At 49.6% G+C, this 21,983-nt stretch overlaps 1 long non-coding RNA gene across 1 annotated transcript; it reads left to right on the top strand.

Annotated features, from left to right (window-relative positions):
* Positions 1–4,584: 4,584 nt before the first annotated feature.
* Positions 4,585–21,593, top strand: LOC117090715. The gene is made up of 4 exons (XR_004440108.1): positions 4,585–4,872; positions 17,329–17,571; positions 19,274–19,366; positions 21,538–21,593. It is a non-coding gene; the product is annotated as an uncharacterized LOC117090715 (long non-coding RNA).
* The last annotated feature ends 390 nt before the right edge of the window (positions 21,594–21,983 follow it).

A 21,983-nucleotide genomic window follows, 5' to 3' on the forward strand; every position in this document is an offset into this window, starting at 1 on the left:
TGTCAGAGAAAAGCCAGGATCCATTGAGGCAAGAAGTTAAAAGTGTTTTAGGGAAAGTCGTTTAGAGCTCTATAAGATTGTGTTTTCATGGGATCTTCTAGATTCTTCCCCTAGAATCAGAGTTGGATTTTCCATTAAGTGAATGAAGCCGAAGTTTCGGGGCCTCTCCCTCGCCTTTTAAGTCCCTGTTCATAATTCGGTATTTGTAATTATTTAAACCGCCCCACCCTGATTATATAACTTTTAGATCTCGCAGAAGCTTAGCCAGTCTCTGCCTTAGAGCTCCAGGAGTTGGGAGGATGAAAGAACTTCCATGTTTTGATTTCCAAACAATTTCCCTGCTCTTGCATTGTTAAAAGATACGCAGGAATAAGTGTTCTAGCTGGGAGTGAATTGTTTTCTTAACATTTTTTGGCCTGGATACTATCTGAAGGTGTTACTGTGACCTTGGTGAGGACACAAGTTACCCAATACTGCCCAGCTCAGGGTAAAGGTTAGGTGGCACGTTGGCGGGACATGTGACTCACATGCACAGGTGTGTTCCTTGGAAGGAAGGCTTGGACCAGACACCTGCGTTTGCCCAAGTGTTTCTAGCAAACACGGGGACCCGAGTGTCTAAGTACAGGCCCATTTTATAGGGGCGAAACCCTACCCACCTCCCCCTCCTGAGAACTGTGCCTTCCCAGCCAGAAGTCACTCATACAGAATGTTCCCAACTTATGAATGGGCATTGTTCTCAGAAAGAGAATTTGTAAGTCAGTTGTTTAGAAAGGGAAGGCATCTCCCCAGATAAACAAGTGTATGTGTGATCTTTGTTATTTAGGACAGCCCAAAAGAACATTTTGTGTCCCAGAAATCAAGGACTGTACAATGGTAACAGAAAACTCCAGCTGGTGGAATCATGTGGCCCTCAGAAAATGCCTTCCAACTTCTAGCCTGAGATCCTGGGAATCTTCTCCCCTGTCAGAGACCTGTGAGGAGGGGAGACACTTACCAGCTCCAGGCCCCTGTTGTGGCTGCCATGGCCTGGGGCAGAGGCCAGTGAGGAGAAGCAGCTGGGTATAGGCAGCCAGGCCACAGGGGTTGGGGGGCAGAGTCCATTCCCAGAGCTCCTTTCAGAGTCTGCCCCCTGCCCATGTCCTCTGAGGGCCCAGGAGTGGGCCTCCTTCCCTTTGCCTTCTTGAAATTCCCTTGGCCAGGAGCGGTGGCTTGCTCCTCTAATCCCAGCACTTTGGGAGGCCGGGGTGGGCGGATCACTTGAGGTCAGGACATAAGAGACCAACCTGGCCAGCATGGTGAAACCTTGTCTCTACTAAAAAAAATTCAAAAGTTAGCCAGGCATGGTGGCACACACCTGTAATTCCAGCTACTCAGGAGGCTGAGGCAGGAGAATCGCTTGAGCCTGGGAGGCAGAGGTTGCAGTGAGCTGAGATCATGCCACTGCACTCCAACCTGGGTGACAGAGTGAGGCCCTGTCTCAAAAAAAAAAAAAAAAGTTTCCTAATTCGTCTATTTCTTAGGACAAAGTGGTAAACAGACTGGGGAGGATTAGAAAAAAAAAAAAGACTCCCATGTGAGTGGGGGTGGAAAGTGGGATGCTCATTTTTCAGGTACTGGCCTTCTCAGGAAGACCAACATAGAGAAGGATGGTGGATTTCTGGGTATACAAAAGACCAAACAAATCCAGCTCATCAACGTTAGATCCCTTGCATTTGTGGTTGGCTTCAGTTGAGATGATTCCTAAGAGCTTACATAATAAACTTTACTTTTTAAAAAAAGCATATTTTCATTGATCTTGCCATGATATAAGCAAGCTATATCTTATACACTTATCTATATCTATATAAGATACACCATTACCGTTTTCTTTTTTATTCTTTTATTTTTTTATATTTATTTATTTATTTATTTATTTTTTTTTTTTTTGAGACGGAGTCTTGCTCTGCCGTCCAGGCTGGAGTGCAGTGGCCGGCTCTCAGCTCACTGCAAGCTCCGCCTCCCGGGTTCACGCCATTTTCCTGTCTCAGCCTCCCGAGTAGCTGGGACTACAGGCGCCCGCCTCCTCGCCCAGCTAGTTTTTTGTATTTTTTAGTAGAGACGGGGTTTCACCGTATCAGCCAGGATGGTCTCGATCTCCTGACCTCACGATCCGCCCGTCTCGGCCTCCCAAAGTGCTGGGATTACAGGCTTGAGCCACCGCGCCCGGCCTACACTTTGAATTTATGTATTGGAAACCATGTATTGGTAACTATTAGAAATAGAATTATTTATTTTATTATAAGTGAGGGTGAGCACCTTTTCATGTGTTTGAAGGCCAGGCAGGCTGGGCACGGTGGCTCACGCCTGTAATTGCAGCACTTTGGGAGGCCGATGTGGGCAGATCATGAGGTCAGGAGTTCAAGACCAGTGTGACCAACATGGAGAAACTCCGTCTCTACTAAAAAATACAAAATTAGCCAGGTGTGGTGGCACATGCCTGTAATCCCAGCTACTTGGGAGGCTGAGGCAGGAGAATCACTTGAACCTGGGAGGCGGAGGTTGCAGTGAGCTGAGTTCATGCCATTGCACTCCAGCCTGGGCAAAAAGAGCAAAAACTCTGTCTCAAAAAAAAAAAAGAAAGAAAGCCAGGCATATTTCTTCTTCTATGGTTTTTTAAGGTCTTTTGCCCATTTTTCTTTGGGGCTGATTATCTTATTGACTCTGAAGTGTACTATGCATGTGAAGAAAATTAACTCATATGTGTTGCAAATATTTTCCCCGTTAATTTCTTCTATTTTGGTTCATCTTAGCTATTTTTGCCACATGGAAATTTTTAATTTTTATGCAATTTTATCAATAAAATGTTTTTTTTTGTTTGTTTGTTTTTTGTTTTTTTTTGAGATGGAGTCTCCCTCTGTCACCCAGGCTGGAGTGCAGTGGTGCAATCTCAGCTCACTGCAAGCTCCGCCTCCCGGGTTTATGCCATTCTCCTGCCTCAGCCTCCGAGTAGCTGGGACTACAGGCACCCGCCACCACGTCCGGCTAGTTTTTTGTATTTTTTAGTAGTGACGGGGTTTCACCATGTTAGCCAGGATGATCTCGATCTCCTGACCTCGTGATCCGCCCGTCTCGGCCTCCCAAAGGGCTGGGATTACAGGCTTGAGCCACCGCGCCCGGCCAGTTCTAATGTTTTTAAGTGGAGATACACTTTCTGTTTTCTTTTAATTTTCTTCATTTCTCCCTTACTTCCCATTTCTAACTCAGATCATACCTCAGATTCCTGGGTCTAGGGTGATAGCAACAGCTGGAAGCCACCTGAGTTAATCCAGGTGAACCCTCGAGGTTCAACATAACCCCGAAGGCTCCAGGGGCCCTTGACTCAACTTTGCCCTGCTGTATATTTATAGGGTATCCTAACTCTGTCCTAAGCACTGACACTTCCCATTGTTCTTTCGATCTGAAGAAACTTCTGGTTCCAAGTTGGTCTCCTTAAAGACCTCTGCCCCAGGCAGGTCTTCACCCTTGGAAGCACCACGGCAAGGCTGGCACAGGGAGGCTGGGACCTTAGTGACCTACTGCTGCTTTTTCATTTGTTTCACTCCCCGTGGAGCCGGGTTTCTTACTGGCAGAGAAGCGAAAGGGAGAAAACAAGAATGGACTCATGCTGCCTAGACTTGGAGATTATCAGTGTGAACTTGTGCTTTCCAATACAAAATGGAGAGAGAGATACAGGTGTAAAAGTGTGTGTTATATTTTGAATCTACCTTTGTGTGTTCTTTCATTTTATTATTTTATTCATTTATTTTTGAAACAGGGTCTTGCTCTGTTACCCAGACTGGAGCACGGTGGTGAGATCATAGCTTACTGCAGCCTTGACCTCCTGGGCTCAAGTGGTCCTCCCACCTCAGGCTCCTGAGTAGCTGAGACCACAGGTGCGTACCAACCACACCCAGCTAATTTTTCTATGATTTGTAGAGACAGGTTTATACCATGTTGCTCAGGTTGGTCTCAAATTCCTGGGCTCAAGTGATCCTCCTGTCCCAGCCTCCCAAAGTGCTGGGATTACAGGCAAGAGCCACTGCGCCCGGCCTTGTGTGTCTTTAAATTTGTTGTTGTTGTTGTTGTTTGTTTGTTTGTTTTTTGAGAGAGAGTCTCGCTCTGTCATCTAAGCTGGAGTGCAATGGCATGGTCTTGACTCACTGCAAACTCCACCTCCCGGGTCAAGTGATTCTCCTGCCTCAACCTCCCAAGTAGCTGGGATTACAGGCACCTGCCACCACCCCTGACTAATTTTTGTATTTTTAGTAGAGACGGGGTTTCACCATGTTGGCCAGGCTGGTATCGAACTGCTGACCTCGTGATCCACCCACCTCGGCCTCCCAAAGTGCTGGGATTACAGGCTTGAGCCACCGCGCCCGGCCTTTTTTTAAATATCTTTCTTTCTTTCCTTTCTTCCTCAATTCCCTCCTTCCTTCCTTCATCAAATGTTTACTGCACTGCTAACAGAGTCCATGCTGTGCTTGGTGCTGACAATTCTGTAGTGAACAGTGCGACAGATAACTGGTGCCGCCTTCAGCAAGCGTACAATCTAGCAGGCATCCTACAGTGAACTGGCCACTACATAACTCAGCACCGTCGTCCAGAGGCCCCAGCTGTAGCCACTTTCAAGCCTCCAGCAGGAAACTATGTCCTTAACAAAATCATTGTTCTCTCCCCACCAGAGGAGAGAGCCGCTAAGTGCTCTGACTCCCTTGCTTCCAGCCCGTTAATACGAATTGGGAGTTTGTGGCTTCACACGCATTGGCTCACGATCCTCACAGCGGGGAGGGAAGACGCCACGACCTGCATTTTACAGACAGGAGGCGGAGGAACTTGCTGGAGACCACAAAGCAGGTTAGTACCGAGGTGGTGGGAAGCGACTCTCAGGCTGGGTGAGACCCTGAAGGCCGCCCTGTCCAGCCAGTTGTTTTCCCCGGGGCTTCTGCTTCCGGACTGTCTTCCTAGACGGGACAGCAGGCTGGGGCGGCCCTGCCTCCCAAGGGCCGCGCTGAGTGCCCAGTGCACCCCTTCACTCCGCACTCTGCCCCAGCGGACCCCCCGGCTGCCTCATGTTCACGGGCAGGTGCGCTGAGTTCACCAGCAGGTGCGCTGAGTTCACGAGCAGGTGCGCTGGCTGAGACACGGAAGCGCGGGCAGCTCCTCCAGGGTAGAGGCCTCCTCCGGCCGGGCCCTGGGCGACGGGCGATCAGGAAGGCAGGGTCCCCATCCTTGCAGTTGGTGGGTGAGGGGGCTAACCCAGCTGCAGGAAGCTCTGCCTGTGCCCTGAGGGAATCTCACGGAGGGTGAGCGGAGCACGCTCCGAGTCCTCTCTCCCGACAGCGGCCTCTCAGGAGGGAGGCGGGAAGTGAGGAGGGGGAGGCGGAGGGCGGCGGAACCTCCGCGGGCGCAGCTCAGGCAGCGCAGGCCGCGGCCACAGAGGCTGGGGCTGTGAGCGAGAGAAAGTCCGAGAGGGGAGAGGAAAACAGCCGCGGGGCCGCGAGGCCAGGAAGCGGGAATCTGGACAGGGGCAAATTCGCCCCAGTCTGCAAACGTTCTTGAGCCAACTCTGCAGTGGGAGAAAACAGGAAGAGAGGGCTGGACAGCGGACGCTGCAGCTGGGAAGGTTGAGAGGATGCACGTGTGACTCGCTCTGCGCCCGCGGAGGGGCCCGTCCGCACTGTGAGCAGCTGGCGTGGCCCCGCGGGGTGGGGGTCGCTGCGGACCGCACCTGAAGACAGTTCCCGGCGAGGGAGGCGGAGCCATTTCCCGAGGGCGGAGCTGCGGCCCCGCCCCCCCTCCCCCCTCCCCCCCACCTTCCCCCCCTCCCCCCTCCCCCCTCCCCCCTCCCCCCCTCCCCCCTCCCCCCTCCCCCCTTCCCCCGCGCCGCGCGCGGAGGCCGTCGCGAGGCCGTCGAGGGCACGGGAAAGTCGCGGCTGCTGCTGGGGTGGGGTGGAGTGGCTGGCAGTGGGAGAGAGCCGGCAGGGGAGGGGCGAAGATGAAGTCAGGGAGGGCACACGGGCTCCGGAGGGCGGTGCCGAGGCGGAGGAGACAGCAAGGGTGGGGTCGCAGGGGGCCGCAGGGGGCGCTGAGCAGGGAGGCTTCAGGTCCCGAAGGAGTGACGGACCCTCGGCTCAGCTCGCTGGGGGATGTGGGGCTGGGAGGAAGACGCCCGCGCGCCCCTGACCCTCGGTGCTTTGCAGAGGGGCCCCAAGGTGGGTGGAGGGCAGGGACCAACAGGCAGAGAGGCTGGTCCGGCTGGAGAGGCGGCTGAGCGAAGGGCTGCAGCAGCGGGGTGTGAGGACCCAGAGAGCAGGACCTCCCGCCGGCATGGGGGTGCCGGGAGGCGAAGAGCCTTCACCCGGAGGGTTTTCAACTGAATGACATTGTCAGAGAAAAGCCAGGATCCATTGAGGCAAGAAGTATTAAAAGTGTTTTAGGGAAAGTCGTTTAAAGCTCTATAAGATTGTGTTTTCATGGGATCTTCTAGATTCTTCCCCTAGAATCAGAGTTGGATTTTCTTTTTTTTTTTTTTGAGGCGGAGTCTCGCTCTGTCGCCCGGACTGGAGTGCAGTGGCCAGATCTCAGCTCACTGCAAGCTCCGCCTCCTGGGTTTCCGCCATTCTCCTGCCTCAGCCTCCGAGTAGCTGGGACTACAGGCGCCCGCCACCTCGCCCGGCTAGTTTTTGTATTTTTAGTAGAGACGGGGTTTCACCGTATTAGCCAGGATGGTCTCGATCTCCTGACCTCGTGATCCGCCCGTCTCGGCCTCCCAAAGTGCTGGGATTACAGGCTTGAGCCACCGCGCCCGGCCAGAGTTGGATTTTCCATTAAGTGAATGAAGCCGAAGTTTCGGGGCCTCTCCCTCGCCTTTTAAGTCCCTGTTCATAATTCGGTATTTGTAATTATTTAAACCGCCCCACCTGATTATATAACTTTTAGATCTCGCAGAAGCTTAGCCAGTCTCTGCCTTAGAGCTCCAGGAGTTGGGAGGATGAAAGAACTTCCATGTTTTGATTTCCAAACAATTTCCCTGCTCTTGCATTGTTAAAAGATACGCAGGAATAAGTGTTCTAGCTGGGAGTGAATTGTTTTCTTAACATTTTTTGGCCTGGATACTATCTGAAGGTGTTACTGTGACCCTACCCACCTCCCCCTCCTGAGAACTGTGCCTTCCCAGCCAGAAGTCACTCATACAGAATGTTCCCAACTTATGAATGGGCATGGTTCTCAGAAAGAGAATTTGTAAGTCAGTTGTTTAGAAAGGGAAGGCATCTCCCCAGATAAACAAGTGTATGTGTGATCTTTGTTATTCAGGACAGCCCAAAAGAACATTTTGTGTCCCAGAAATCAAGGACTGTGCAATGGTAACAGAAAACTCCAGCTGGTGGAATCATGTGGCCCTCAGAAAATGCCTTCCAACTTCTAGCCTGAGATCCTGGGAATCTTCTCCCCTGTCAGAGACCTGTGAGGAGGGGAGACACTTACCAGCTCCAGGCCCCTGTTGTGGCTGCCATGGCCTGGGGCAGAGGCCAGTGAGGAGAAGCAGCTGGGTATAGGCAGCCAGGCCACAGGGGTTGGGGGGCAGAGTCCATTCCCAGAGCTCCTTTCAGAGTCTGCCCCCTGCCCATGTCCTCTGAGCGCCTGGGAGTGGGCCTCCTTCCCTTTGCCTTCTTGAAATTCCCTTGGCTAGGAGCGGTGGCTTGCTCCTCTAATGCCAGCACTTTGGGAGGCCGAGGCGGGCGGATCACTTGAGGTCAGGAGATGAGAGACCAGCCTGGCCAGCATGGTGAAACCTCGTCTCTACTAAAAAAAATTCAAAAGTTAGCCAGGCATGGTGGCACACACCTGTAATTCCAGCTACTCAGGAGGCTGAGGCAGGAGAATCGCTTGAGCCTGGGAGGCAGAGGTTGCAGTGAGCTGAGATCATGCCACTGCACTCCAACCTGGGTGATAGAGTGAGGCCCTGTCTCAAAAAAAAAAAAAAAAAGTTTCCTAAGTCGTCTATTTCTTAGGACAAAGTGGTAAACAGACTGGGGAGGATTAAAAAAAAAAAAAAGACTCCCATGTGAGTGGGGGTGGAAGGTGGGATGCTCATTTTTCAGGTACTGGCCTTCTCAGGAAGACCAACATAGAGAAGGATGGTGGATTTCTGGGTATACAAAAGACCAAACAAATCCAGATCATCGACGTTAGACCCCTTGCATTTGTGGTTGGCTTCAGTTGAGATGATTCCTAAGAGCTTACATAATAAACTTTACTTTTTAAAAAAAGCATATTTTCAGGCCGGGCGCGGTGGCTTAAGCCTGTAATCCCAGCACTTTGGGAGGCCGAGACGGGCGGATCGCGAGGTCAGGAGATCGAGACCATCCTGGCTAATACAGTGAAACCCCGTCTCTACTAAAAAATACAAAAAATAAAAAACTAGCCGGGCGACGAGGCGTGCGCCTGTAGTCCCAGCTACTGGGGAGGCTGAGACAGGAGAATGGCCTGAACCCGGGAGGCGGAGCTTGCAGTGAGCTGAGAGCCGGCCACTGCACTCCAGCCTGGGCGGCAGAGCAAGACTCCGTCTCAAAAAAAAAATAAAATAAATAAAATAATAAAAATAAAAAAAAATAAAAAACATATTTTCATTGATCTTGCCATGATATAAGCAAGCTATATCTTATACACTTATCTATATCTATATAAGATACACCATTACCGTTTTCTTTTTTAATATAGGGTCTTGGTCTGTCACCCAGGCTGGAGTGAAGTGGCTTAATCCTAGCTCACTGCAACCTCAAACTTCTGGGCTCAAGTAATCCTCCTACCTCAGCCTCCCAAAGTGCTGGGATTACAGGCACGAGCCACCATGCCCGGGCTTAATATTTTAAAAGTTTATATTTTGCAAGAGGCTTTCACATCCATGTTATTTAATTTGAGGTAGAGAGAGTATTATTTCTGTTTTATTGCTGAGGAAACTGCCTGGAATCACTTAACTAGTTGGTTGGGAAGCCAGGTCCCCTCTACGGAATCCTGTGCCCTTGCTGTGTTTAGAGGCTGATTAACTCCTGAAAGGGAGACGGGACACACGGAACCCTCTAGTTGAAATGAATCTCTGGCCTGGCGCGGTGGCTCAAGCCTGTAATCCCAGCACTTTGGGAGGCCGAGACGGGCGGATCACGAGGTCAGGAGATCGAGACCATCCTGGCTAACACAGTGAAACCCCGTCTCTACTAAAAATACAAAAACTAGCCGGGCGAGGTGGCGGGCGCCTGTAGTCCCAGCTACTCGGGAGGCTGAGGCAGGAGAATGGCGTGAAGCCGGGAGGCGGAGCTTGCAGTGAGCTGAGATCCGGCCACTGCACTCCAGTCCGGGCGACAGAGCGAGACTCCGCCTCAAAAACAAAAAACAAAAAAAAAAAAAAATGAATCTCCAGAGAATGTCTGGTTTTCTCCCTGGCTCTAGACTCTACTAAATTCTAAAAACATCTAAATGCTCTTATTTTCTTAAACTTCTCTGGGGAATGAAATCTATCCTCTCATTTACCTGTCCCAGCAACAAATAGCCACTCTGTTTAGAAATCCATGCTGTGAGGCCAGGCGCGGTGGCTCAGCCAGCACTTTGGGAGGTCGAGGTGGGTGGATCGCCTAAGGTCATGAGTTTGAGACCAGCCTGGCCAACATGGCAAAACCCCATTTCTACTAAAAATACAAAAATTAGCCAGGTGTGGTGGCAGGCGCCTGTAGTTCCAGCTACTAGGGAGACTGAGGCAGGAGAATCGCTTGAGCCTGGCGGGGCAGAGGTTGCAGTGAGCCGAAATCTCACCACTGCACTCCAGCCTGGGCAACGAGCAAGACTGTCTTAAAAAAAAAAAAAAAAAAAAAAGCCACGCTGTATTTCTACTTTTGGTTTGGTCTTTTTGTTACAAAAAAGAAAAAAAGTTTGGTGAGCAGAGAAAGTGTTTCTGAGTACTTCGTCGGGAAAAAGCAGTAAGGGGCTTGGAAAACAAAGAACTAGCCTGTGGTGACGGGGTCAGTTCACAACAGTCCACAGCAGAACTGAAATAATAACGAATGCAAGAATAGGATCATATACATTTCCCAGAGCACTTTCTCACTTCCTGTGGCAGCTAAACTTTGCGGAAACCCTGAGCCGGCACTGGGAACTGAGGAGCAAATAAAGCCTGGAAGCCTGATCCTTCTTCCTCAGAGGCTCTTGAACAAGTTGACGACAGAGCCAGGGCCACAATTCTGGTTTCTTGACCCTGGGATTAAAAAACCAAATCTCTGACCTGACTCCTGGCACGGTGGTTTAGGGCTGTAATCCCAGGACTTTGGGTGGCCAAGGCAGGAAGATTGCTTGAGCCCAGGAGTTTGAGGCCAGCCTAGGCAACACAGTGAGACCCCAGTCTCTACAAAAAATGGCTTAAAAAAAATAGCCGGTCATGGTAGCGCACACTGGTGGTCTGAGCTACTTGGGAGGCTGAGGCAGGAGGAATACTTGAGTCTAGGAATTCGAGACCAGCCTGGGCAATATAGTGAGACCCTGTCTCTACAAAAAATGAACAAAATTGTCTGGGCGTGCTGGCTTGCACCTGTAGTCCTGGCTACTGAGGAGGCTGAGATGGGAGGATCTCTTGAGCGCAAGAGATCAAGTCTCCAGTGAGCTATGATTGAGCTACTGCACTCCAGCCTGGGTGACAGAGTGAGACTCTGTCTGAAAATAAATAAATAAATACATAAATAAATAAAGCCAAATTTCTCTGCCCATCAAAAAGTCAAGTTGACTTCACAGATGAACACAGTTTTCACTTGGGTGAGTTCTCACTTCAGCGTGCAGCCCAGGTTCTCAAGTTCAGGACTGCTGAAGACAGCCCCTGGGGACTTGCTCAAGCGAGAACAAGAAGCCCCAGTTGGATTCTGGCCCAGTCCTAGGGCAGAGCCAGCGGCATGTGTGCAACTGTGTGGTTGCTGGCTTTTCCCTGCTCAGGCCTGCATGGGAGCCAGCGACATTCAGAGGCTTTGTTTGATATATGATCCGTCAGGTCTGTCCACATTTGTGAGCTGCGTGATCTGGTACGGTCTGATTGCGAGGCTGTTTCGATGCACATAGTCTCCTGTGCGCCTCTCCGAAGCTGTAGAACCAGGTCACAGATGATGCAGGCCAAGCTTAGGGCTTGAGTTTGCCTCACAAACATTCCCTTCCTCATTTGATCACCTAATGCTGGTCCAACTGACCACACTGAAGACTAGAAACAGATCCAGGAAATAAAGTCCACACATTTTATCATTTGGGAGGATTTGGGGATGAACTCTGATTTTAGTCTTTTGCAAGATGCTAATCCAGGTCAGTTTACCATTCCTCCATTCCTTCCTTCTCCCAGGTCCAATCTTTTTTTTTTTTTTATTTAAGAAATAGAGTCTCGGGCCGGGCACGGTGGCTCAAGCCTGTAATCCCAGCACTTTGGGAGGCCGAGACGGGCGGATCACGAGGTCAGGAGATCGAGACCATCCTGGCTAACACGGTGAAACCCCGTCTCTACTAAAAAAAATACAAAAAACTAGCCGGGCGAGGTGGTGGGCGCCTGTAGTCCCAGCTACTCGGGAGGCTGAGGCAGGAGAATGGCATAAAACCCGGGAGGCAGAGCTTGCAGTGAGCTGAGATCCGGCCACTGCACTCCAGCCTGGGTGACAGAGCGAGACTCCGTCTCAAAAAAAAAAAAAAAAAAAAAGAAATAGAGTCTCGGACCAGTGCAGTGGCTCACGCCTGTAATCCCAGCACTTTGGGAGGCTGAGGTGGGATGATCACGAGGTCAGGAGTTTGAGACCAGCCTGGCCAATATGGTGAAACCCCATCTTTACTAAAAATACAAAAAAATTAGCTAGGCGTTGTGGCGTGTGCCTGTAATCCCAGTTACTCGGGAGTCTGAGGCAGGAGAATTGCTTGAACCCAGAAGGCAGAGGTTGCAGTGAGCCGAGACTGCGCCACTGCCAATGGAGAGAGACTCCATCTCAAAAAAAAAAAAAACAGAAATGGAGTCTCACTATGTCGTCCAGGCTGGAGTGCAGAAGCAGTAGCTATTCACAGGCTTGATCATATCACACCACAACCCCCAACTGCTGGACTCAAGCAATCCTCTTTCTCACCTCAGCCTCCAGTGTAGCTGGGATGACAAGTGTGTGCCACCACGCTCACTCCAGGTCCAATGTTGAGTGGGTAGATACTGATGCTTTAGTCTGAATTCCCATCCTTAGACCTCTAAGAGCCTGAGGCCCTGGCTACGTTTCCTCTAAACCCAACTCTCTCTGCAAATGGCCATGTTACTGCATGGAAGGCTTGGTGTAGTCAAATGTAATCACATATTATAGCTGCTATCATCGTGCCACTGCACTCCAGCCTGGGTTGCAGTGAGACCCTGTCTCAACAATCCCCTATTATAGCTGCAAAGCAGAATCACCCAAGGCATCTTTTTAAAACAGAGTCGATCCCAGACCACACCCCAAATTCGCTTAATCAGAATCTCAAGGCCTGGGCCCTAGGAATCTGATTTTTTTTTTTCAGTAGAGACAAGGTCTTGCTATGTTGTCCAGGCTGGCCTCAAACCCGTGAGCTCAAGTGATTCTCCTGCCTCAGCCTCCCGAAGTGCTCAAATTCCAGGCGTGAGTCACGGTGGCCGGCAGACTCTGAATTTTTAAATGTCCCCAGATGATTTTAATTTAGCCAGATGAAGGGATGGAACCAGTGCCTACGATGCATGAACTCCCTCCTTACCAGCACCACAAAAAGGGGAAAAAAACCCCACCTCTGTCCCCATCGCCACACATTAGGTAGCACTTGAGACTCCTCAGACCAAGGTAGGCAGGTGCAGCCCAAGCTCTGCTGCACACCCAGTCACCCTCCCTCTCCCATATGAACACCTCTTCCCTCTCAGCTGGGCTCATTTTTCTCTGAGCAGGTAGAGACTGTGGGGCCATGAGGAGTCCCCAGAGCTGCTCATTCCACCTCTCTCGTCTAAGACCCTCATCCCTCCACTCCCCTGCTCTGAACCCAGAAGCCCCAGGCGGGAGCTGAGTCACGTAAAGACAAGAGCCACTGTTCCTTCTCTTGCCCCCTCAGTGGGTACACCAGGAAGCGAGCACTGCGTTCTCCCTTGGAATCCCAATACCTGCTTCTGCTTCCTACCTTCTGTCCCAGCAGAACCTCTCTTCGTGTCCCCTGTTCCAGCATGACATGCAGTTTCAGTGCTGTGATGGGTAGGACTCCATCGCCAGCATGTCACAATGCCAGGGCCACACTGAGTTTAGGGATGGGGCCTTTGAGCAGCTGAAAACATGTCACTTAATTTGAAAATATTTAAGGTTGTCTCCTTGTGATAGGAGCTGTGCATTCATGATGGAGTTGAGTCCTGGCACAGAGATCAAGAGGCTGGAAGAGCAGACTGGAAAAGGGAGTTCAGAAGCTCGGTCCATGGCCCTGTCTGCTCCAGATCAGACATGTTAGGAGCTCTTCTGAGTTTAATCTTCACTCTTATTCAAAAGCACTGACTCCTAATGCCTAGAAAAGCCAGTGGAGAGAGAGCTTCCCTCTGAGTAAATTCGAGGGAAGCATGTGCTAGAGAATGCACATGGCTGTCTTGTAAAATGAAGCCCTAGGCACCAGATCTGCATTTCCTACTGAATGCGACCTACCCATCTGGTTCCATTATCCAAGGCACCAGTTTTCTCTTTGCTTCAATATGTACATCAATGTACTGTCTTTATTGTTTGCATAATTTTCTGTGCCATTTAGCCCTGTATGCTTTATCTGTCCCCCTACCTTTTGTGTTTTGTTTTTGAGACAGGTCTCACTGCAACCCAGGCTGGAGTGCAGTGGCACGATGATGGCTCACTATAGCCTTGAACTCCTGAGCTCAAGCAATCCTCCCACCTCACCCTCCCCAGTAGCTGGGACTACAGGTATGTGCCACCATGCCTGGATTTTTTTTTTTTTTTTTTTTTTTTTTTGATGCAGAGTCTCTACGTTACCCAGGCTGGAGGAATGCAGTGGCATGATCATGGCTCACTGCAGCCTCAACCTCTTGTGCTCAGGTGATCCTCCCACTTTTGCTTCCTTAGTAGCTGGGACTACAGGCAGGCACCACCATGCCCAGCTAATTTTTTGTGTTTTTTTTTTTTTTTTTGTAGAGACAGGGGCTCACTGTGTTGCCCAGGCTGGTCTCGAACTCCTGGACTCATGCAATCTGTCTACTTCGGCCACCCAGAGGGCTGGGAGTACAGGAATAAGCCACTGCATTCAGCCTTTTTTTTTTTTTTTTTTTTTTTTTTTTTGGAGACGAAGTCTCGCTCTGTCGCCCAGGCTGGAGTGCTGTGGCCGGATCTCAGCTCACTGCAAGCTCCGCCTCCCGGGTTTAGGCCATTCTCCTGCCTCAGCCTCCCGAGTAGCTGGGACTACAGGCGCCCGCCACCTCACCCGGCTAATTTTTTGTATTTTTAGTGGAGACGGGGTTTCACCGTGTTAGCCAGGATGGTCTCGATCTCCTGACCTCGTGATCCGCCCGTCTTGGCCTCCCAAAGTGCTGGGATTACAGGCTTGAGCCACCGCGCCCGGCCAGCCTTTTTTTTTTTTTTTTGGAGAAACAGGGTCTCATTATGTTGCTCAGGCTGGTTCGAACTCCTGGTCTCAAGTGATCCCCCTGCCTCAGCCCCCCCAAAATGTTGGGATTGCAGGCGTGAGCCACCGCACCTGGCCTGTTCACTTTAGATTCGGGATTCCCAATTTCCCCCTGCCATATGCCCCTACCAAATGAAACCTCCCAAGTCACTCTTCTCATTCAAAATTCATGGTGGCAAGATGAGGAAGATCATCGTACACTCCCTGAGACGTAGAAGGAAATGGGCACCTGTTGTTGCAGGTGACTAGATTCCTTACCCAGAAATCTGCAGAAATTCCTTACCCAGAAATCCACCTGAAAGAGGTCTGGAGTCGGCATGAATTACTAGCTGTGTGAGGCGAAGGATACTGCTTCACTACTCGAGTGTTAGCTTTCCCATCTGAAACACGTGGATAATATTGGCTACACTGCAGAGGCACTGAGAGGATTACATGTAATATATGTAAAGCAGCTGGTACACAGTCGTACTCGATAAATGGTAGCTATAATTATTACCTCCTTCATCATAACCTTCAAGCACGAAGAGCACTGTGGATGTCTTGAGGGTCCAGCCGAGTAGGGCAAGGCATCCCTTTCATGTTTTCTTTCCTAACTGCATTGCCCTCCTCACTCAATCTTTTAAAAATAAGTAAAATAAGACTGATCTAATTCTTCCCACATTTATCAAAATGAAAAATCTAGAACTCAGCTTTTCTGCTGTCCAGATTCTGTTTTCTGCCATCAATCCGCAAGGACCCACCACCCAACTTTTTTTTTTAAATTTACAAGTATACTTTTTTTTTTTTTTTTGAGACAGAGTCTTGCTCTGTCACCCAGGCTGGAGTGCTGCAGTACAATGACATGGTCTCAACTCACTACAACCTCTGCCTCCCAGTTCAAGCGATTTTCCTGCCTCAGCCTACTCAGTAGCTGGGATTACCAGGGTGCAGGCTACCACACCCAACTAATTTTTTTGTATGTTTAGTAGAGATAGGGTTTCACCATGTTGGCCAGGCTGGTCTCGAACTCCTGACCTCAACTGATCCCCCGCCTCGGCCTCCCAAAGTGCTGGGATTACAGGTGTGAGCCACCGTGCCCAGCCAAAAAAGAAAAAAAAAAAAAAAAAAAAATTGTTTTGAACCAAGGTGTGAGCCGGAGCTATTTGGCTAGAACTGAGAAGGTAGCGACACTCTGTGGCCAGACGCAGAACTGCAGACCAGTCTGGAGCGGGTTCTGGGCTGACATCTGCTCTGACCTAAGGCTGTGTTCTCTGTCAGATGAGACGCTAGGTGCATTAAAAAGTTTACTTTCATGTTAGAAAATAAAATGAGGAAGGAAACATAGCACCTAAAAAGTGTGAGTGTAATTATTTCTTATTTTACAAATGTGTCCTGCTGTCATAGCATTCAAGGACTATATAACTTTTGCTGTCAAAACAAAAAGGATAAAAGAAGGCCAGCCACAGGGCGTAAGCCAGTTTTTTGTTTTGTTTTGTTTTTCTTTTTGAGACAGAGTTTCGCTCTATTTGCCCAGGCTGGAATGCAGTGGCGCCATCGCAGCTCACTGCAACCTCTGCCTCCCAGGTTCAAGCGATTCTCCTGCCTCAGCCTCCTGAGTAGCTGGGATTACAGGCACCCACCACCACGCCTGGCTAATTTTTGTATTTTTAGTAGAGACAGGGTTTCACCATGTTGTCCAGGCTGGTCTCAAACTCCTGGCCTCAGGTGATCTACCCGCCTTGACTTCCCAAAGTGCTGGGGTTACAGGCGTGAGCCACCACACCCGGCTGTAAGTCAGTTTTCTTTTTCTTTTTTTTTTTTTTTGAGGTGGAGTCTCGCTCTGTCACCCGGGCTGGAGTGCAGTGGCCGGATCTCAGCTCACTGCAAGCTCCGCCTCCCGGGTTTACGCCATTCTCCTGCCTCAGCCTCCCGAGTAGCTGGGACTACAGGCGCCCGCCACCTCGCCCGGCTAGTTTTTGTATTTTTAGTAGAGACGGGGTTTCACTGTGTTAGCCAGGATGGTCTCGATCTCCTGACCTCGTGATCCGCCCGTCTCGGCCTCCCAAAGTGCTGGGATTACAGGCTTGAGCCACCGCGCCCGGCAAGTCAGTTTTCAAGTGCCTGCTGGGTACCCCCAAGAGCTGTGGAAGATTTGCAGAAACATCCTGGCAACCCTTATCCCTCTCAGGTCTTCCTTTTTGGCATACTCAGGCCTTGAAGAATGAGGAAAATGTGTGAAGGAAGCAATTGATACTGTAGAGTGGTCCTGTCAGAGGGAAAATACCTTTAAATCATTCACAGGAATGAAGGGCCTTCAAATACAGCTCAGTATTGAGGACTGAATGCACCTGTAGGGCGGAATGCCAGCCAGGGTCTGTCACTGACTCTAGTCTATTCTCTGCTTCTTAGCAACCTGGCTCCCTCAGCCCTGCAGGGTAGATGAATGGGTGTGTGTCCTGTCCTGGGTTATTCAGAGAACAGAAGCCTTCCTCTTCACACTACTGGGCTCAAGTTTTTACTTGTAATTTTAGACAATCCTCAGGACTTGTTCCATAATTATGCATTTTCACAGATAAAAGACTCCTCAGTAAAGATATCATGAGAATTTCCAGAGTAAATGCTTAGGGGTGTCATTCACACCAGCCGGATTATGTGTTCTCTGGATCTAACCATCCGCAGAGAAATTCGCGAGAATGTGAGCGGCTCCTCTCACCTCCATGAGTTCTTCAGCCCTGCCACTCATTGACTTGAACCGCTGCAAAGTCATGCAATGGTGGACAGAGCCCTGACCAGAAGCCCCTCCTGGGAATTGGGGACAAGGAGCAGGAGAGATTCAGAGTCCCTTCCTGTGGCTGGAACCGTGAGAGAGTGAGAGACCTCAGAGGAGAGAGGAGGAAGGGAGAGAGATCCAGAGATGTCCAGGTCAGTTCCTGAAGACCCTGGCGTCTTTGAGACTCTTGGGACCCCTCCTGTCATACTCCTTCGTATCTGGCTCAAATTGGTTTCTATTACTTGCAATTTTGATAGAACAAATGATATGATGGACCAGGCAGTTAATCACATTATGCCTCAGTTTCCTCATCTGTTCATGAAGAAACATCATTCACTCAGCAAATATTTATCGAGTGCTTTCTTTGTGCTAGGCATTGTTGTGGGTGATGGCAGACATAGCAGGGAACAAAAGAGATATTAAAAATTCCTTTATGGAATGTAACTGCTGCTAAAAAGGTCTCTGGAAATAAATATATGAAAGATATAACTTTCAAACCAGGTACCAGCCGAAGAGCTGGCTGACTCAACAGAGAGGGCACCCATATGGGATGGGGCCAGGGTCACTGAAAACAGTACTCACTCCTTTTGGCTTTACAGTAAGATTGGATCAAAAGGGTTCACCTTTTCTATAGTGTCTTTTCTTTCACATCTTTCCTTGGGCCCCCACTGAAGTCCCCTCCTGATACTCTGCTGTAGGCCTCCCCACCACCCGGTTTCCACACCAGCAAACCCTCTCTTGCCCCGAGTGATTTGAGTCTGTTTCTCTCTCTCTCTCTCTCTCTCTCTCTCTCTCTCTCTCTCTCTCTCTCTCTCTCTCTCTCTCTCTCTCTCTCTCTATACTGCAGTTTCCTTCTGGCTTTGGCTGGGAGCAGCTTTCAGTCTATTTTCAGTTCTCCTGTAGAGCAGCAGATAATACACATACATCTGTAATTCTTTTTTATTTTTATTTTTTTTTTTTTATTTTTAAGTAGAGACAGGGTTTCACCATATTAGCCAGGATGGTCTCGATCTCCTGACCTCGTGATCTGCCCGTCTCGGCCTCCCAAAGTGCTGGGATTACAGGCTTGAGCCCGGCCAACATCTGTAATTCTTAAAATCTCATTTGAACCATCCCTCCTCCCACCCAGTTGTTTATCAAAACGACTTAGGAGGCCTAAATTTTTTTTTTTTTTTTTTTTTTTTTTTTTTTTTTTTGAGGCGGAGTCTCGCTCTGTCGCCCAGACTGGAGTGCAGTGGCGCAACCTCGGCTCACTGCAAGCTCCGCCTCCCGGGTTCACGCCATTCTCCTGCCTCAGCCTCCCGAGTAGCTGGGACTACAGGCGCCCGCCACCTCGCCCGGCTAGTTTTTTTTTTTGTATTTTTAGTAGAGACGGGGTTTCACCGTGTTAGCCAGGATGGTCTCGATCTCCTGACCTCGTGATCCGCCCGTCTCGGCCTAGGAGGCCTAAATTAACTGATTCGGCTCTGTCTGCTGCTGCTGCTTCTGGTAGGGTTGCAAATGAGCATCGTGAAGACCAAGAGACCTGCAGCAAGAAGCAGGAAGCAAGGACTGGAAAATCTATACGAGGAATGCCCAAACTCTCCCACAAGCTAGAAACTTAATTGTGGATGGGGTTCAGCCTTCCGCACTGCCTGATGTCCCATCCTCAATGCTGGGCCCAAAGCTTCTTACTTCAGATAAAAATGGGCAAACTCCCATACTTCTTATGTAAAAGCAGAATGAAAGCGCCCGCCCTTTACTTACTGTTTTAGTATCAACACAATGCAGAGATTCTTACATAATAAAGAACTAACAGTAACACTTAGCAACCATGGCTCACAGCCCTTCTCAGCTCCCCAACATTCCTTCTAGAGATATGAAGCCTGTCATCACCAGCCAGGCAGAGGACAAACATTTCCAATAAAGACAGACAACCCAGGCTCTGCGACGTCTCAGCCAGAAGTGGTGAGTTGTTTTTAATTTTTGACATACTCCATTGCCTCTGGTGCCTCTCCACCTCCACCCCCAAATTAGTGAAAAATATTCATTCCTGTGTGCCTAAGTGCATGAGCGCACACACACACACACACACACACACACACACACCACACACACACACACACACACACACGTTCTCCCAAAATCCATGTGCCCAGTGTCAGTGGTGTCTGGCAAGGAGCAGAGCCTGTGTTAAGATGGAAACACTGTTTTCCCCACGCTCTCAGGATGGTGTGGCTCTCCGCCCAAGGAATAGGCTTGTCTGATAAACTACTGTATCTGTAAGATCTCTATTTCATGGAGGACATCTTGCTAGTTCCTAAAACTCCAGGGGATGATGGAGCTTAAATAAGGTACTAATGAGAGGAAGCAGGGCAGAATTTCCAAGGCAACAGCCAATTTGAGTTTTTTTTTTTTTTTTTTTGAGACGGAGTCTCGCTCTGTCGCCCAGGCTGGAGTGCAGTGGCCGGATCTCAGCTCACTGCAAGCTCCGCCTCCCGGGTTTACGCCATTCTCCTGCCTCAGCCTCCCGAGTAGCTGGGACTACAGGCGCCGCCACCTCGCCCGGCTAGTTTTTTGTATTTTTAGTAGAGACAGGGTTTCACCATGTTAGCCAGGATGGTCTCGATCTCCTGACTCGTGATCCGCCCGTCTCGGCTTCCCAAAGTGCTGGGATTACAGGCTTGAGCCACCACGCCCGGCCCAATTTGAGGTTTTAATACAAAGAGTAAGTTTTGTTTCTCCCCTCAAAGGATGGAGAGTGGAAGAGAACAAAATGGGCTCTCCAAGTAAGGACTTAGAATCCAAGTTCTGGAGACTGTCCACGATGCTTGGATGAATGGAAGCCTGCCCTACCCTTAACCATACCTGTGACTGCCTTCCTGTCCTCCCATCCTCTAGCTGTCCATCCTGTCTTTTTATTCAATGGAGGCAGTCAGGCATACCTTTATCTTAATTTTTGAAGATAAGGCAAAGATAAATAGCTAAGAACACATCGCCTTATGATAGACATTCAGGAATTAGATCAGTAGGTCTGTACCCATCCTAGACAGAGGAGGGAGGTGGAACATCCCAAGGCAAATCAGTTCTGCTCTGTGCCAGAAAGCTCTTCCCAACGCATCAGAACGGTTCTCTGGGCTGGCTAGGACTGCTTGGTCAAGTAATGCAACGATCTGGTTAGACTACATGTTGATTATAACACATTTCAGGTATAGGGAACCCTGCCTGGGCTGCAAAGAGCACTGGGCTGGGAATCAGGACCAGGCTTCCTGCCTCCTGGCAGGTCTTAGCTCTCCGCATCTGCAAGTCCAGTGTAGTCTTTGAGCTAACAGCATCGGATCCCTTCCGGTCCCACATTCTGCCCCAGACCAGCTGAATATGAATCCTGGGTGTTGGGGACCCAGGACTCTGCATTTTTACAAGCACACTAAGGTGTGGGACCTGCTCAGAATCTGGAGGTTCTTGTCTGGAGCCCCAGGAGCTTAAGTTGTGATTGCCTGTTCCCTTCCTGTTCCAGCATCCTATGATTCTGAGCAGAAGCTCACTTGCTTTTCTCAGGCTGGTTTCCACATTCTCCAGCCGCATTCCCACAGCGTTACTGGTCACTTCACAGATTCACAGACAGCTGTCAATCCAGCAGGCTTCAACAAGCAAGTGACAAGTAACTATAACCGTATTCCCACCTGCTTAGAAACATAGGTCAGTGGACGCAACAACCACACTGGTATTTGAACACAACTTAGCCCCACATCAGAAAGAAAACGGATTTACTCCACCACTTGCCATGACTCTGCAGGAAAACCTTACTCTGATAAGGATTATCCATCCCCCTTCATGAACATGGAAGTGACTTCTGGGGATTATGGACAACCATTCTCAGCTAATTTCTGGGGGCTTCTAAAAACAGGTTAGTTTGAGCACCAGATACACAGTCATTCCCCAAACCTCTAGAACTGATGTGGGGAAGAACAGTCATGTTGGCCAGTGTTTCAAAACCCTATCATCACGGTTGATCCGTGCCACTGGAGAGTTCTGGTTAAAGGTGGTTAAGATGGTTAAATGTCAACGAATGAAGACAAGGACATGGTTTTCATCTTTTGTATTAACTTCAATCATTTTTTTTTTTTTTTTCGAGACAGGGTCTCATTCTGTTGCCCAGGCTAGAGTGCAATGGCACGATCTTGGTCACTGCAACTTCTGTCTCTCAGGTTCAAACAATTCTCCTGCCTCAGCCTCCTGAGTAGCTGGGATTACAGGTATGTGCCACCATGCCCAGCTAATTTTTGTATTTTCAGCAGAGATGGGGTTTCGCCATGTAGGCAAGACTGGTCTCGAACTCCTGACCTCCAGCGGATCCACCCACCTCAGCCTCCCAAAGTGCTGGGATTACAGGTGTGAGCCACCCCGCCCGACCATAACTTAAGTCATTTTCTTTAATGAAAATGAAATGTCACCTTCAAAGTATCAACCAAAGGAATCTGGGTGACAGTGTGAGTAGCTACAGGTAAAATAACTCTAGGTCTGAGGTTCTTGGCTGGGTCAGAACATTCTCCTTCAGGTACTAAAGAGACAAGTAGTATGGATG

This window comes from Trachypithecus francoisi, unplaced genomic scaffold (assembly GCF_009764315.1).
Source record: "Trachypithecus francoisi isolate TF-2019V2 unplaced genomic scaffold, Tfra_2.0 Lachesis_group11, whole genome shotgun sequence".
Classification (NCBI taxonomy): domain Eukaryota; kingdom Metazoa; phylum Chordata; class Mammalia; order Primates; family Cercopithecidae; genus Trachypithecus; species Trachypithecus francoisi.